At 39.3% G+C, this 16,672-nt stretch overlaps 1 protein-coding gene across 6 annotated transcripts in view; it reads right to left on the bottom strand.

Moving 5' to 3' along the window:
• Positions 1-16,416, bottom strand: part of LOC307032122 (uncharacterized protein) — a 171,620-nt gene extending 155,204 nt beyond the window's left edge. For 3 of the 6 annotated variants that reach the window (XM_079669889.1, XM_079669890.1, XM_079669885.1), the window contains exon 1: positions 8,691-9,141. The gene's annotated coding sequence lies outside the window, so the exon portion shown is untranslated. Of the gene's footprint in view, positions 1-8,596; positions 9,142-16,341 lie in introns of those variants that run through there. The other 3 variants (XM_079669888.1, XM_079669886.1, XM_079669887.1) reach the window with 3 other exon arrangements.
• Between the last annotated feature and the right edge of the window lie 256 nt (positions 16,417-16,672).

Genomic DNA, 16,672 nt, shown 5'->3' with positions numbered 1-16,672 from the left:
TGGAGAGCTTTGAGTTTGTTTTAATGACTGTAATACAGGGCAAGGTCCTTGAAACAGTCAACATTGTGTCCCAAGCTCTCCAGCGCAAAGACGTGGACCTCTTACAGGCGACAGCAATGCTTGGTAACGCAACCGATACACTTGCCCAACTCCGAGGAGAGTTTGATGGCTTAAAAGCGCAAGCGCAAGACCTGGCATCCTCATGGGGTGTCAACAGTCTCTTCAAAGACAGACGCGCAAGACGCACAAAGAGGCACTTTTCAGAGCTTTGCGAGGACCAGCGGCTCCAAGACCCAGGGGAGCATTTTAGAGTGGCGGTATTTTACGCAAATATGGATATTGTCGTTGCCCAACTCAAAAATCGATTTGTTGGAATGAGCGAAGTTGCACAGTGATTTTCTTTTCTGCTTCCCCGCGAACTTCTGCGCGCAACAGACAAGGATTTGTCTGAGTCCGCAAGTGCTTTATCAGGCCAGTATAAAGACGACCTGTCAGCCGAGTTTGCTTTCCGGATCCTGTCCCTCCGTAATGCTCTTAGGCCTACCATAAAGAAAATTGAGCGTGGAACAATCAAAGACCTTGCGAAAACCCTGCTCATTGAAAATCAGTCCATTTTGCCAAGTATCCCCGATGTTGCCACAGCACTGAAATTGTTTTTAACTATACCCGTGACTGTTGCCAGTGCTGAGAGATCTTTCTTAAAACTTAAATTAATAAAGACATATTTGAGGAGCACAATGTCGCAAGAGAGACTGTCTGGGTTAGCAGTCCTTAGTATTGAGAGCCGACGCGCGCAGTATAGATTTAAAGACTGTTATACAGGACTTTGCGCAGAAGAATGCCAGGAGACGCGCTCGTATAAAATAGGCCTACAAAGCAGCTCCTGATTGCATCCTCTATGTAGCCTATAGGATGTGATGTATTTGTTTGTTTTTTGTAGGCTACTTTTCTTTTATACAGAATGTTATATATATGTGAACCGTTCCGTTGTGTGAACTCCAATGATGATAGGCTATAACGTTCTACAATATACCTTCATGTTACAAAAAATACACAGCCACTTGTTTGTATTTGTCAATTATGTTTAAATCAGATGTATATTATTATACAGTTCCTACTGACCTTACTGTTTAAATCAGATGTATATTATACACAAAGTTCCTACTGACCCTACTGTTTAAATCAGATGTATCTTTATAGAGAAAGTTTCTACTGACCCTATACTGTTTAAATCAGATGTATCTTTATACAGAAAGTTCCTACTGACCTATACTGTTTACAAAAGATGCCTGAAAAAATTAACATTTAAAAAAGTTGCCGCAATGTCTATCCCATGTCACTCTATTATTGATTTACGGGAGGGGGCGGGGCCCGATTGACCGACCGACGGGGGAGCCCCGAAATATTGGGCAACGCCACTGGTGGGATTTGGGTTTGCACTTCAGTCTTTTTTCTTTTGGTACCGGTGATATTCACGTTCGGGTGATGCCTTTTCAAATGAGTGTGCAAGTTTGATGTATTGCCAGCCGCGTAACCAATTTTAGTTGAACAATGCCGACAAACAGCTTTGGTTCGGTCCACCTGTCTTTGTCCGTCATCCTTTTACTTAACTGCGAAACCAAAATGTTCCCAAACCGGAGACTTCAATGATGCTGGAGGATTTTCGAGCTCAACTTTATCTGCGTTCGCCTAGGGCTGGGCTATAAATCGATTTTATCGATTAACTCGAGTGTGTAGTTCACGTCGACTTGTTTAAATGAAAATCGGTTTTCTCTTCAACATCCGCCAACGCTTCCCTCTGGGCTCCCGTAGTTCGGAATGGGCTCAGCCCTCCCCCCGCACAGTGCGCGCATTTACCAAATAGAGTGAGTGATACACAAACAACATGACAACGAGCAGGGAAGAACTTGTTCCAAAGAAAGGCACGGTGTCATCCGTTATTTGGAATTGGTTTGCGTTCGCGAGGTCAGATTTAGACCAGACAACACCCTGCTGCAAAGTATGTTTGAAGTATTTTGCTAGCAAAGGCAGCAGTACGACAAATTTACTGCAGCACCTCAAACAAAAGCATCCTTCTGAATGGGAGAAATGTTGCGCGCAGCGGAATGAAAAAGACCGCGGCACTACAAGCACCTCACGAACAGCCGCCAAAATACAGTCCACCGTAACACAAACATTTTCAAACTGCATCCCAAGAATTCGGCCCGCTGGAAAGCCATTACAGATGTGGTCGGTATGTATATAGCAAAGGATATGGGTGCAGGGCTCGACATTATAAATGGCCCGCTGGCCCGGAAGCACTATTTAGACACCCCGGGCCAGCATAACGTACTTTCCACTTGCCCGCTCGGGCCACTAAAAATATTGCTTTAAAAAAAAGAATTGTTCTGTGGTATTGGTCTTTTGACAAGCAATTTTTTTTAATTGTTTCGTTTATTAACGCTACAACAACTCACGCTTTGTGAGTCGGTTGTCGTTGTTGGGTGAAAATCAAACAGCTGTTTGCTGCGGAGCGCAGCGCGAGCAGGCTCCCGTGAGCGGCAGCGCGCTCCTTCTTCACTACAGACTATCGTGCCACCTAACCATTCGCCTAAATGTTTTTAATACCAGCGGTAACCGGCCAAGCGCCGGGCAAAAAACTATCTTCTAATAAAAGAAAGTCACCGGAGGAGTTAAAGAAGAGTGACAGGGAGCATGAGAAGAAGAGGGAGAGAAGGTTTTAGCCACACTGTAACGCGTCCTAAAACCCTTTTATAATCTATCGATTAGATTTATGATTCGAAAATTATAAAAGTAGGGTAACAAAACGTGGAGATTATCCGGCTGAACAAAACCTGCATTTATCAAACAGGTTTGTTTTCCACAGACCTTATTTCCAGCTATTTTCCAAAACCCTGTGGAGAAATCCCATTGCTTTTTGTCGAGGGAACCAGCAGCTTACTAACTGGTTTTAGGACGCGTCACTGGCTGCACCTCTCAATATGATGCCAATATAAACAAGGGCTTCTGTCGGCTCTGTACATCAATGCCGACCTATGCTGACATGTAAGTGAAGAGTAGACAATATAAAGGTATTGGCTAGAGGGAAATGTCCCAACAGGAGAATGAGGGTTCTAATCAAATCAATTACATAGCCATTACATGTCTAACTCCTAATGACAGGAAGGCAGAAAGCGAATTATAAAAATCATAATACTCATAATAGCAGACCTTTTTTAACAATGACCACAATATCATTATTTTAATAAACCAAATATGAACAATTGAGGAAAATGAGGAAGAACTGATGATTCAAATGTTGTAGTACAAGTAGTAATGTAGTTAGTGCATAAATTACTATTGCAACAAATGTGTTAATTTTCTTCATTATTAGTCGATTTTTTTAATGCAGACACATGTTGCAGGGACTACTACAATCATACTAGCGTGACTGTAAACATCAAGGGGTTAAATAAAAAAAATGTATGTGTTTTAGAGGACATTTCAGAATATCGCGATATATATCGTATATCGCGATATAGTCAGTAAATATCGCGATATCATTTAGAGACCATATCGCCCAGCCCTAACTAATCCCTATCGGGCTACTTGCTATTGCTCCGGTGAACACCACATCATATAAATAAGTTCAAAGTGTTTAATGTTTCATCAAAGTTCAACATGTGTTTTTATTTTTTAAAAGGTTATGCTTTGAGCCATCTGGGCCTTTTTTTATAGAGACATTTGAAAGAGAGAAAAGGTAGAAACAAAAGCTGTTTTTTAATGCTCAGGGTTTCCCACATATAGACTATACTTGGGCGGGCCGCACAGGTATATTAACGGCCGCCCAAGTATATTTCGCGACCCATTTAGGCTTTTTTTATTTTTATTTTATTCGTCCGTTACCACGACGCCATCTGCGATCAATTAACTTGTGGACAATGATCCCTCGCTCCCTTGCTCTGATCTCGCCTCCTTCTGGCCTGTTAAGTGGCCTGCCTCACACAGGGTGACTGGCTGTCCACATGATGTGGCCTGCCGACATGGCCACTGTCATACAGATCATAAATCAAAGCCCTTGATTGGTCTGTGTGTGTCATTCAAGCTCGGGAGAACCTCAGCTCAGGTGAGGTAAAGGACTCTCTGAGTGTTTAGATAGTTAACTTAGTCTAAGTTCTCAGTGGGTCTCAAACGGTGTGGTCACCATTTATGTAAACACATATTTCCATTTGAGAGGATAGTGATTGGTCTAATGGATAGTGAGGTGGGCTGAAGATCGGAAGGCTGTGAGTTCAAATCCCGCCAGGAACACCACCACTAGTGCAGTGTGCGAAAAAGCACACGTCCCACCGTCCGGGACGTGTTATTTACAATAACGGACAAGTAGATCTTGTAATTGACTTGTCCGGTGGACAAGTGACGTTTTTCGCCCTCATTTATTGACAAATTATTGACAAATTAAGTTTACAAAAGGCAGAACTCATTCGCAAATTGTCCGTGTCCGACATTGTTCGTTTAGAAATGTTAGTTTCGGTTCTGCTTGTCAATTCCTAAGGAAATGCATCTCGCCGCTTTCTGTACTGAGACAGGGGCATGGCGTGGCGGGACGTGTAGCACAGTGGCAGGGTTGGGAAGCAAAACTCGGTTCCGAGTAGGAACAAATAACAATTCAGGTCAGGTCCCGGGATTAATAAGAGTTGTGAGGACAGGATCCGGATCAGCTGATCGCTGCAGCTCAGCGTCTCTCTCTCTCTCTCTCTCTCTCTCTTTCTACACACAGCGGATCCGCTGCCCGTTTAACAGCCTCATCTTTGTCAAACTTTCTTATGTTCTTTCTTTAACACGTAATGAAGATTATTAAGCGTTTTAGCTCCTGTGTTGTTAATATTGACCGCCATTTCCTTTATGAAGTGAAACAGCCTCCCTGTCTGTGTCCTCGCGTTTTCCTCACATCCCCGGACCCCCAGACTCGGAGGAGCACAGGGATGTCAGTATTGTTTATGAAGCAGGGTATAGAAAGTACATTATTGAAATGAACATACTATTTATTTACTTTTACAAACAGTGAGCAGCTGGGCAGCTGCAGCGTGTATTGCAGGACATGTGTAAGCGTGCAAGCTTCTTTAAGTTGTAGAAAAGCGTACGCCTATAGGCTATGAAAATAATGTATTATTATTATTAGGCCTATAGTGTTGGACATGTGTGGTTGGACTCTGTCTCACAGGCAGGTTGCAGCATGTGTGTTGCCATATTTTCCATTCTGGACAAGTGAAAAATGTATTCGGACAAGTAAATTGCCAAACTCACTTGTCCATGGACAAGTACTCTCTAAAAACTTTTTCTCACACTGTAAGTGTGCCCTTGAGTAAGGCACTTAGCCCTTAGTTACTCCAGGGAGAATGTCCCTGTAATCGGTCATTATAAGTCGCTTTGGATAAAAGCGTCAGCTCAATGAAATGTAATGTAATGTAATGTGATTAGTAAAATATGCATGAATAAATAAATAAAAAGTTAACTAGGTGAAAAAAGGTAAGATACACTTTTAAAACTTGTTGAGAGAAAACTAGTCTTTGCTGCTGCCTCAAAGAGGAGCAGGGAGGAGAGGAGAGAGACAGGAGAGGCTGATTCAGGAGCACAGACACACTCACAACTATAAATGAACCGAAAATAAATAAATAAGTTTCAGTGTTTTTTCATATTGGAAATGGTATGTTATTGGTTATGGCCATGATTTTATGATTATTGAAATGAATACAGTTTTTTTAATATAGGTGTTTCCATAGATCTAGTCTCTTTATTTTCCCCTCAAAATGCACCAGATTGATGCATTTAATTCCAAAATAAAATAAAAAATCTTACCGGGGGGGCATGCCCCGGGACCCCCCTAGAGGATTTGAGGTCGACCCCCACTTAAAATCACATAGATAGATTCCTAAATACATTTATAAATACATTTTTTTTTTTAAATAGTAATGTTTATGTGTGGGTAGTAGATTTAAACTATAGGGCTATCATTATGGGCCCTGCCTGTACCTGTTTGCTCTGCCATCGCGTGAAGGGTCTGCTAACAAGCGACCAACAGAAAGGTTAATGTTAATGTTGTTGCACGTCACCTCAACCCCCCCCCATTACGGCTCAACATTGATAATGAAACAGAAAGAGTAGCTATGACCTCGGCCAAGCTATACACACTTGGATGAACACTCCTAGTCTAACCTAGGAAGGGCTCTGTTTTATAATAAATCCATGGAAACTACCACAAGTAGAATTATTACACAGAAGGAAATATTAATTCAATACAAAGGAGAATAGAGTGGTGCAAAGATGTCAGTTTTGTGGGCCGACCCAGAAGGTAGCAGGGCAACGGATCCCTCGACAAAAATAAATTGTAATTTCCATTTGATTTTGGAGTATTTTTTAAAATAGGATCTGTTTATGATACTTGAAAGCAGAGGCGCGGGAAGGTATTTTGAGTGGGGGTGCTGAGGTGCTGGACTCCAGTGAACACTATTACGGCCACTATAGAGCACGCACAAAAAAACTCCCCACACGCAAACACACAGTAAACCTGCGACTGTTACAATGAAGGCTCGATAATCAGCTCAGATTTTTTTTAAATATTGAAGTTAAAAGCATCAATCTGGTGCACTTTGAGAGCAACATTAAGAGATCTATGGATACATCTCTCAACACCCAGATGAAACAACTGTAAGCAGATGTTCTTTTTCTTTATGGATATTTTACAAATCACTCCCCTTTCAAACTGTATTCTTGTTTTACTGCCATATAGTATTTCATAAATGTTTTTCCTTTATTCTCTTATTTTTTTTATAACTATAATGATCATATGAAGGTGTGCCGCGGAAATAATCTTTTGAATAATTTTTGACCAAACCGTTTGAGACCCACTGAGATAACTTAGACTAAAGTTAACTATCGAAACACTCAGAGAGTCCTTTAGCTCACCTGAGCCTCTCAGTCTGAGAGGAGAGCTCTCCTCCAGCTTGTTGTGGAACAAACAGCTCCGTATGTCCGTTAGTGCAGCTAGCTAACCAGATGCTAACAACACGGTCCCTGCTGCTGGCACCGGTCCCTCTCTCTCTCCCCCTCTCTCACACACAGTAAATGCGCTATTTCCGCACACACACAGAGCCGCGAGCTTGAATGACACAAGCACACTTTTATTTACATGCAACTCTCTGATTGTTCTGGTGTCTTGCGTCTGTTGCATTCACTGAACACGGGAAATTACAGTCCTGCCGTCCTTTCTAGTGTCTTGATGAGGTTCACGTAAAGCACGGTTAATGTATTATATTATTGAGGTAGAATTGTCCGGGGCTACAGAAAAAACATTTGGGGCAGGCCAAAATATTATTTTACCAACAATGTGGAATTTATTGGCTACATATTACACAGATTATGCACAGCGGGAGCAGCAATAACCTTCAAATAATAATTCTGACAGGGGAGCGCCGCACCCCCTGCCTGCCGCTAGGGCGTGCTGCAGCGCCCTCAGCACCCCTCTTCCCGCGCCCATGCTTGAAAGTTCTGCTCAGCAAGATCATTTTTTCTATTACTTTTGAAACATAAATGCAATGAGCAGAAGTAAAAAGCTTACAATAGGTGATAGACGAACTGCCGGAACCGGAAGTGGTTAAGTACTTATTCATTTCCTGGTTTCAAGACTGATTCCTGTTCAACGCTGTACGTCAACAGAGTTAGGAAATTGTGCTGAAGCAAACGGGCCGAATCTTGAATCACTTCGTATTTACTAGTGCGCTGTATTTCCTGTCTGACATTTTATGTTTGTGTAACTTCTGTATAGATGAATCCACTATATAAGGCATTCAAATTCAACCAACGAACCAACATTTGTGTCCATGGCATGTGAACTACTTTCTGATAACAATCCGACAAAGCTTTTTACCAATATATAAATTATAATTAAGCAAAAACACTAGCAGACACTTTGCATCATGATGACGATAGATTTCTAAAATGTCCATTAATTGCTCATGTAGCCCAGTTATTCCCTAGTTTAATCAGGGAGGGCCCTGAGTTCGTTTACTCAATAAATCAAATTTACAATGAAGAATACATAGGGTAATGTTGTCTTGTTTCTCTTAAATTATCCTGTTTATATTTTACCAATGTACCCTTTGTGTTATCTTGAGTCCCTTTAAGCACCTTTAAGCACTGTAACTTTGCTAGTATTAGATTATGTCTACTCTACTATAACATATACACACTGAACCATTTAGCTGAGTGACATATAAAAGAAATGTATATTTAAATGTGTTGAGCACAATGACACTTACCTTAAACACATTAGTTTAAATACCTCTATTGATATAAATCACCAAATATCACACTGGAATCAGTTTTAGAAATAGAGATCTCAATTATGTTACTGTATACTTCTGAACAAACAGGAAATACAGTCAGAATGTACCTTCAATAATGTCTGATTAATAATTCCTTTAACTGGAAATTATTTATCATATCAAAATATTATAAGGTCACCTTTGAATACAATTTCACACTTAACTCAGTGGGCCCACACTCACTCAACACACACACACAAGCCGGCAAATAAAATTAAAATAAAACCCCTCACGTTGCAGGCCTGATGTGATGCTTGAGAGCGTTGAAAGTCAAAACTATTTGTCTTTTTCACTCAAATGAGCAATAAAACCAGAGTGATACCTTACATCTTCAACTCCAAACTGCAGCTGTACCGATCCCTGCTCAGATGGCGATCAACGGTGGCGGGAAGGTGTCCAGCGACGGCATGCTCTCTTGTATTGTCCAAAACTCCTCACTGTCACCAACTTGCAGCAAAACTGATTAAGGTTTTCAGGGTTTTCATGCCGAAAAACCCCGAACTGAAGCCAATAACGCCAGCTGAGTTAGCTATAACGTGCCTAAGAGTCCATTCACTGTATTAATGAATGCAAACACTCAGTTGCTAACAAGCTAATACACACGTGGATAACTCTGCGACAAACTTGGAGTAGAAAGTTAATCAGTTCCTTGCAGACAGCGTGTAGAAAATAATCCATATGAAGACTGTCGAGTTGATAATCTTGAGACACTAACTAAATACTTATTTGCTATAAACTTTTCAACTTTTATTCATTCTCTGTGCCGCGACTTCGTCAGTCAAGCCACCACTCTGACGCACACTCCCTTCTTCCGCCTTCACTTCCTCCCAACTTCAACCCTTGACTTTCAAAATAAAACACAATATTTATAATTGTACATTTTAGTCTTTTAAACATTATGTATTACACTTTCCCTTTTTAAGCCGTTGTGAAATATCTTTTAATCGTTATCTTTGCATGAACTAGATATTTTAACAACACTTATAACTAAATGACATACTTGTTATCTTGTTTTAATTTCAGTGTAAGGGTTATTTTCAACCTGGTTACACTCACTATATAGTTCTGCAGGAGAACACGTACATTTGTTATAGCTTATTACACCGAAAGCATCACCTGAAAGTAAGCCCAATTTGTTAAGTGTTTTTGGTGCGATGCCTGAAATATGTCTTTGGTTAACTCAAGCTCAAAAGATTATTAAAGTCTACAGCATAAAATACATCAGTAAATAAAAGTCTTGTGAACTTTTAAGAAGTTAAGTATAAATGATAGTCGCTAACAAAGGGCTAACTGAGACTCATTAAACGGCGGCGTGCTGAAGTCTGCCTTTAGCAGTTAGAGGAGATTGGTGTATTTCGTTTAAAGATGTAAATAGTGGTTTTCTAGTCTTTCTAGACATGTTGACTGCTGGGCAGGAAAACCACCAACCTCTGGTTCGAGGACGACCACTCTACCTCCTGAGCCACAGCTGCCTCTTTTATAGCCTAACGTTAGCGCTTCACTGCTGACTATTATATGTATACTTCAACATTTGTTAAGTTGTGATCCTTTGTGAAGATTTTCTTGCTGAACAAAATGTTTAAGCTCCATACTTTTTTTTGCCAGAGACCTTTTTTTCTGCCATGGTTCAAAATCCCATTTGATTTTGGTAGAGGAAACTATTTCTATCTTCCAGCGTACAAAGACACATATCTGAATCATTCAATTGCTGGGCAACTTTTATGTATCACTAGTGCCTTAGTGGGAGCAGTATCTCTACTTACTCCTTGACAGATAATAGAAATGTGTCATCAACAACAAATCTCCCATTTTGGAGGCTACGGGTTAGAGTGACATCCACTGGCTGTTTAATTAATTAAAGTGACCAAAGAAACTGCTGAGTAACACAACATTCTTCACAATTAATACAATTTCTTTTTTAAATGTACTATGCCTATACTGTATGTAGGCTAATGTTACTGTACGTTTTTCATTGTTCAAGACACAGGTAGATTAATTATGCATGCTTAGAAAACGTAAAATGTTAACATTCAGTTACCTTAACATTAGCACTAAGCCCCTGTAATTTGTAAGGATCAATTTCTTACCTAAGTTACATTTCTATATATTGCCCCATTTGCCTAGAATGTCTCTTTACACTTTCTGTATATTAAAATAACAGTGACAAAAGAAAAGCTACCAAAGCGTAGTGGCTAAAAGAATTCCATTTCCTATTAGAAAAGTGAGAATTACAGTTTGTTACTAAACATGCTAGAAATAATAGTAGCAAGCTGTCTCTTGCTAAAACAACACTCACGAGAAACTTTGAATTACCTTATCTATTTTACTCTTTACTATTTTTACTGTTGTGTACACACATATATCCTACATTAATGATTTAGTTTTTCTTACTCTGAGAACATCAGGATATAATTTGTCTCTGGAAGCACAATGTAACCCTGTGAACAGCTAACCTGGTCTGGATAATGTGCTAAAATTACTTTGGTAAGTTGAGAAGAATGAGATGATATGCTTCACAACAAGTGAGAAAGGAAGTACACTTTTGCATCTTGATCCTATGATAGCCAATCAGATGCATGGTACACTCTGACACACACAATCATGGTCATGTGACTTCAACATTTGTACTCACTGAAATACCCAAAAGTTTCCTAACAAGAGACAATATCAAGATGTTGCTGTTATGGGCAACACTGCTTTTTCTTCATCAAGGATGTAAGAGCAAGTATTAAGTAAAAATATGCATGCCTACTATTGGGGTTCAATTTTGTTCTTGCATGATGTATATTGTTTCACGTATTGTATTCTGTCATTTATTTCAGATACGCTGGTTCCAGTGACTACAGTTCCTCTTGGTGAATCTGTGACCTTCACGTGTGCTCTGCCTATTGAGTATGACATTAAACAGCTCTACTGGTTCAAGCAAAATGCTGGAGAGAATTTGACATTAATTGTGAGACCGCTCGGATCTACAAAACCTGATTCTGCACCAGAGTTCTCTGACTCAAGATTGGAGATAAAACGCGATATCAATTTAAGCAACCTGACGATTCGGAGGACAATCCCAGAAGATGAAGGAATGTATCACTGCTTAATGACAGAGCGTTATGGAAATCCTGAATGGAGTGGGACATATTTGTTACTAAAAGGTAAATGTGATCTAGTTCATTAGAATGAGTTTTGTAAATGCTTCAGGTCGGATCCAAAGCGACAATTTGGTAATATTTAAGTAAAGTAACATTTCAATTATCTGTTGCATATTAACACAAATTTAAATACAAATTCAGTTACAGTAGACATACAATTAAGATGAAATTATTCTATTTGTTTACTTTGGATGTTGATTTATTTACCAGCTATGTTGTATATATTTGAGAAAATTCCAGTGTTAACCACTCAACACTAAAAGTGTTGCCAATTTTGCCATGCACTATATCTTTAATTATAAAACGGACAAGTCAAATCAAGCAATCTGATTGGTTCTTAGCCGTGATATACTGAGCGTATACCACGGGTAGAATTGTAAGTTAATTTTCTCAACAAGTCAGTATCCCTCCGCGTCTGAGAAAAACAGTATACAGTTGGGCTGAAAAGCAAACTGACAGTTTGCTTTTCAAACTGGAACAAGAAAGCAGCGGAGAAGTAACGGGGCTGAAACCCTCCTTTTTACGCAGCGGTCCAGACATAGACATCAAACTGCAAAACATATTCAGTGTGCAGTTCCTTTGGCATTAGGGCAGGGTTATCTAGATACCTTCCAAGGTTTGACATAATGAATTGTGCTACTTTTAAAGCAAACAACGATGTTTTCAAATCTGTAATCAAAGAGGTCCGCAAAAACGCTATCGACCAATCAGATTGCTTGATTTGACTTGTCAGTTTTATATATATATTTAAATTTCTTCCGTTACGAAAAAAACTTACAAATCATAAGATGGAAACATTTAAGATTAACTTCGACCTCCGGGGGGGGTCATACTATGGAGGAGTGGATTGAGGAGTGCCTATGTCCAGAAAAAAAAGCACCTAAACGATGACATGCAGAGCTACGTGAAGAGCAGGTAGACCAACTGGAAAAGTACCACCATTCAAAAGATTTCTGATGCGGGTCTTGTAACAAAGCAAAGAAATTATGACCGTTAGTGGCCACAGGTGCGAAAGCTCTCTCCAGAGCTACTGGAAGCCGAACCTCGGGGACCGGAGAAAATGGAGAAATATTCTCGCCACGCCAAGCAACAGCCTCGAACAACCTCAACCTATACAAGTAATCACGTAAGAATGTAAATAAATAGCCAAATAATGAATCAACGCTCTCTGTCTAAGTTCGCTAGCTGTTAGTGTTGTTGCATAGCAACCACCTTGCACTATGTTTCATGCAGAAGGCAACGGAGTGACTATTTTATTTTGAACATCATTATTTACTAATAAAAACTATTTAAATTAGAGTGTGTATTTTTCTTTCATATTGCCACACTTGGTAACCGGCGTCGGGCCGAACCACGCCCCTTAGCTGTGATATAATGAGCATATACCACGGCCTGTCGTGAGCTATTGCTTAAATATATGGTTAAAACTTGGTAATTAAGTTCCATGCTCTGCTTTATCTTTATTGAAGCTCTAATCGATATTAAACAATCTAATTTCACTTTGAGGAAATCTCTACTAATAAAGAAGCTCCACATTTGCTAAATATCAGCAGATTCATATTAATACTTTTACAAATGTCAGATAAAATGGGTCAATTTTTCTAAAACAGTTTTGTATTTTTCAGGAAACACTCAGAGGACTTCAAACTATTCTGTTCAGTGGCCGACATTATCTGATCCAGCTCCTCCAGGAAACTCGATGACCCTTCAGTGTTCGGTCCTCTCTGAATCTGAGAATAAAACATGTCCAGGAAACATCAGTGTGTTCTGGTTCAGAGCTGGTTCAGATAAATCTCGTCCTAGCATCATCTACACTGATGGAAGAAGACAAGAGGAATGTGAGAAGTTACCGGGCACTCAGAAGAGTTGTGTTTATCACTTCTCAAAGAACTTCAGCTCCTCTGATGCCGGGACTTACTACTGTGCTGTGGCCACATGTGGAGAGATATTATTTGGAGATGTAACAAAACTGAAAATTGGTATGTTATACCGATGTATTATGTTTAATATGGAGATGAATGTCTACGAACCAATGAACCACATCATTAATGTGTTTAATGTCTTTGCTTTCTAGAGCGAAATGCAAGCTCTGAAGTTATAGCGCTGGCGATAGCAATACTCTGCTTGGTCGTTTCTATCATTGGAAACATTACTTTATTCTGCCTCCGGACTTCAAGAGCAGGTTGTTCACGATGTAAAGGTACGTTTTGCCGATTAAGTAAAAAAGTGTAATACGCCGATTATTTTACTTTAAATAGTTTTAGAAGCATGAAATCTTTAGAGACACGATTAACCTTAACCTCATGTTCTTGGATACTATTACACTTAACAAATCTGTTTATTTTTACATAGAAATCTGTTATTCTGAATATTATTATATGAATTTATCAGCAAACATCTGCAACACGATTCTCCATATTGGTTGCTCCATTTATGTTAAATATGCTTAACCCCATAATGCAATGTAGATAATATGAAGTTATGCCATGTGCTGGGGATCTGTATTGAAAACTCAGTTTAAATTCATAATATTAATGTTTTTATTTTCATATTTAGGAAATGAAAACGTCGCTTTGCATTCAAGACATGACAACTCAAGCCAACCTGAGAAGGATATTGTAAGTAATCTTACGACATTCTTTATTTTTTGGTTATTTTGATTAACATGATTCTCATCATCCAGTTAATTACATGGCTTCTTACTAAAGAGGTAAATCCTTGGACAATTAATATTGGTTTAACATCATTTAAAAAAGCTAGTCAGCTTGCTGTGTTTGGATATCAGGACTGTGTCTATGGCAACACATTGTTATATTAGCAGCAGTCTGCTACAAATAAATAATAGACCATTATAATTCTGTAATCAAACAATCATTATCAACAAAGCTGTCTCTTAATAATGGAGATTGTATTTGCTGCTCAGACTGAAGGTGGACATGATCTGAACTATGCTGCGTTGCATTTCTCTGGAAGGAAGGCTACAAGAGGAGGAAAGAAGAGAGAGATGGAGACTGAAGAAAGTGTGTACTCTCAAATTAAATGCTGAATGTGAATGTGAGTCTATTACAAATGTAAGTTGGTTGATAATACTGACCTCTGACAAAGATGTAAACTAAATTAGGATTAATGCTAAAAGCCAAAATAGCAGCAAACAGATATTCTCTTTATGTTCGATGTTTCACCAATATTTGATTACATGTGTTTGTATGTGTCGTCTTTTATCTTAAAATACTAACCAAAGTGTGTTTTTCATTAAAGAAAATGTAAAAAATCATGGGGGGAATGATTTTGCTCTGATTTATTTAGGGCCATCAGACATAACTGTTTCAAGATGTTCTCCTCTGCCATTTTGTATACATTATGAATGTTCAAATCTGTTTACTTCTTCCATGACCGTCATCTACTTACTGTCTCGGCCAATGCTCTGTAAAAACATCAATTGGGAGTTGTGTTGATTTCTTGCTTCCTTTTTTTAAATGATTTTTTTTATAATACTAAGCTGAAGAAACCTAATCAGTCTTTGTCTTTCTTTTGGCATATTTAACCCATTTCGACATGTCGACATTTCATAACTGTTTGACCTTATACCAGGGACTTATTAATGATATGATTTTTGGAGTTTCAAACCTACAGATATCAGAATTTAATAGCAGAGAGTACTGAGAGTACTAAATTGCCATGTCTTTATTTGCGTACTTCTGTAATTACATTTTTTATTTTGAGTGCTTGAGTGTGTCCAAATGCCAAAAATGGTAAGATGCAGTATAAAGTACACAAATGGTGCACTCGTGAAGGTCATAAAGTTAAGTGTAGAACTGATACTCCCCCTCACTGATCACCATCTTGGCTGCCATTGCTCTGGTGAACACAGCACTACACACAGTGGTGTAGTGGGGATTTTTTTACTGGGGGGACGCTATTTTAATTAGCTCCAAACAATGCCACACAAGTAAGCACGCGCGCAGTGCACTCACAAAACGGGCAGACAGGTCCACAGAAACTACCGGTATGCTTAATCCTACTTTAGTTACTGTACTGCAAAAAGCAGACGGCGCTGCGCTCAAGACACACAGACTCAAAACCATGGACACACTGGCACGTAAATTATATAAACAATTTATAGGCCTAAATTGCCTAAGCTATACAGTATTGCAACTAAGCAGACAGTGCTGCTCCTCTCTCTCTCTCTCTCTCTCTCTCTCTCTCTCTCTCTCTCTCTCTCTCTCTCTCTCTCTCTCTCTCTCTCTCTCTCTCTCCTTTCAAAATCTATTTAAAACTCATAACAAGCAAACAAAATTCCCAAAGTTGTCCTGAAATGAACTCATTAAATAAACGAAACGAAAAATATAGCCTACTTATGCAAACAACATTGAATCTGGACTTGAAATTATTCTGATTAGGCCTAGCCTACATCGCAAATAGGCTGACAGCGCTGCTTCACACACTCTCACACACAGACAAACACACACAGACAAACACACACACACACACACACACACACACACACACACACACACACACACACACACACACACACACACACAACTCTTGCTTCCTCCGCCACATCTCCTCCGTCCATACCGCTGGGAAAGGTGAGCTTGAGCTACAGTAGCCAGGGGGACGTTGCTAGCGCAGCTAACGTTAACGTTAGTGCTAGCATTATCCACGTCTTTAGGCGGCTCTTCTGATGATGTAGTACTAGTAGCAGCTTCACTTGTAGCTTCGGAGCTGCAAGCCTCTTTGTTCTTGTGAATGATATCCTTTTTAGAAAATAATTTAGAACATGAGAAAATATCAATGCCTAAACATTGCTGTATAATTTAGGAACCTACCTTTGCAGTGTCGACAAACTCCTTGATTTACGTAGAAAGTAAGGATGACGATTAAAGTCAAAGAGCAGGCCAACAGTGCTCCAAGTACGAGGACAACTGCGTCCAGTTTTGATCCTGGAATTAGAAAAATAGACACTTAACTCCTCATTCCAATTTTAAGAGATTTACATTTCTCTCAATAATGTCTGTTAAAAATACTGTCATATTTGGAGAATGTATTTGGCTTTGTCGATCGATCATTACTTTACATTAAGGTCAACAAGGATACGTTTTTTTTATTGCACCAACTTTTTCAAGTGCATGACAAAACAGTATATCTACTTGGACTAAG

The sequence above is a fragment of the Notothenia rossii genome (assembly GCF_949606895.1).
Source record: "Notothenia rossii genome assembly, chromosome: 3".
NCBI lineage: Eukaryota > Metazoa > Chordata > Actinopteri > Perciformes > Nototheniidae > Notothenia > Notothenia rossii.
This window is presented reverse-complemented; position numbering and strand designations above follow the sequence as displayed.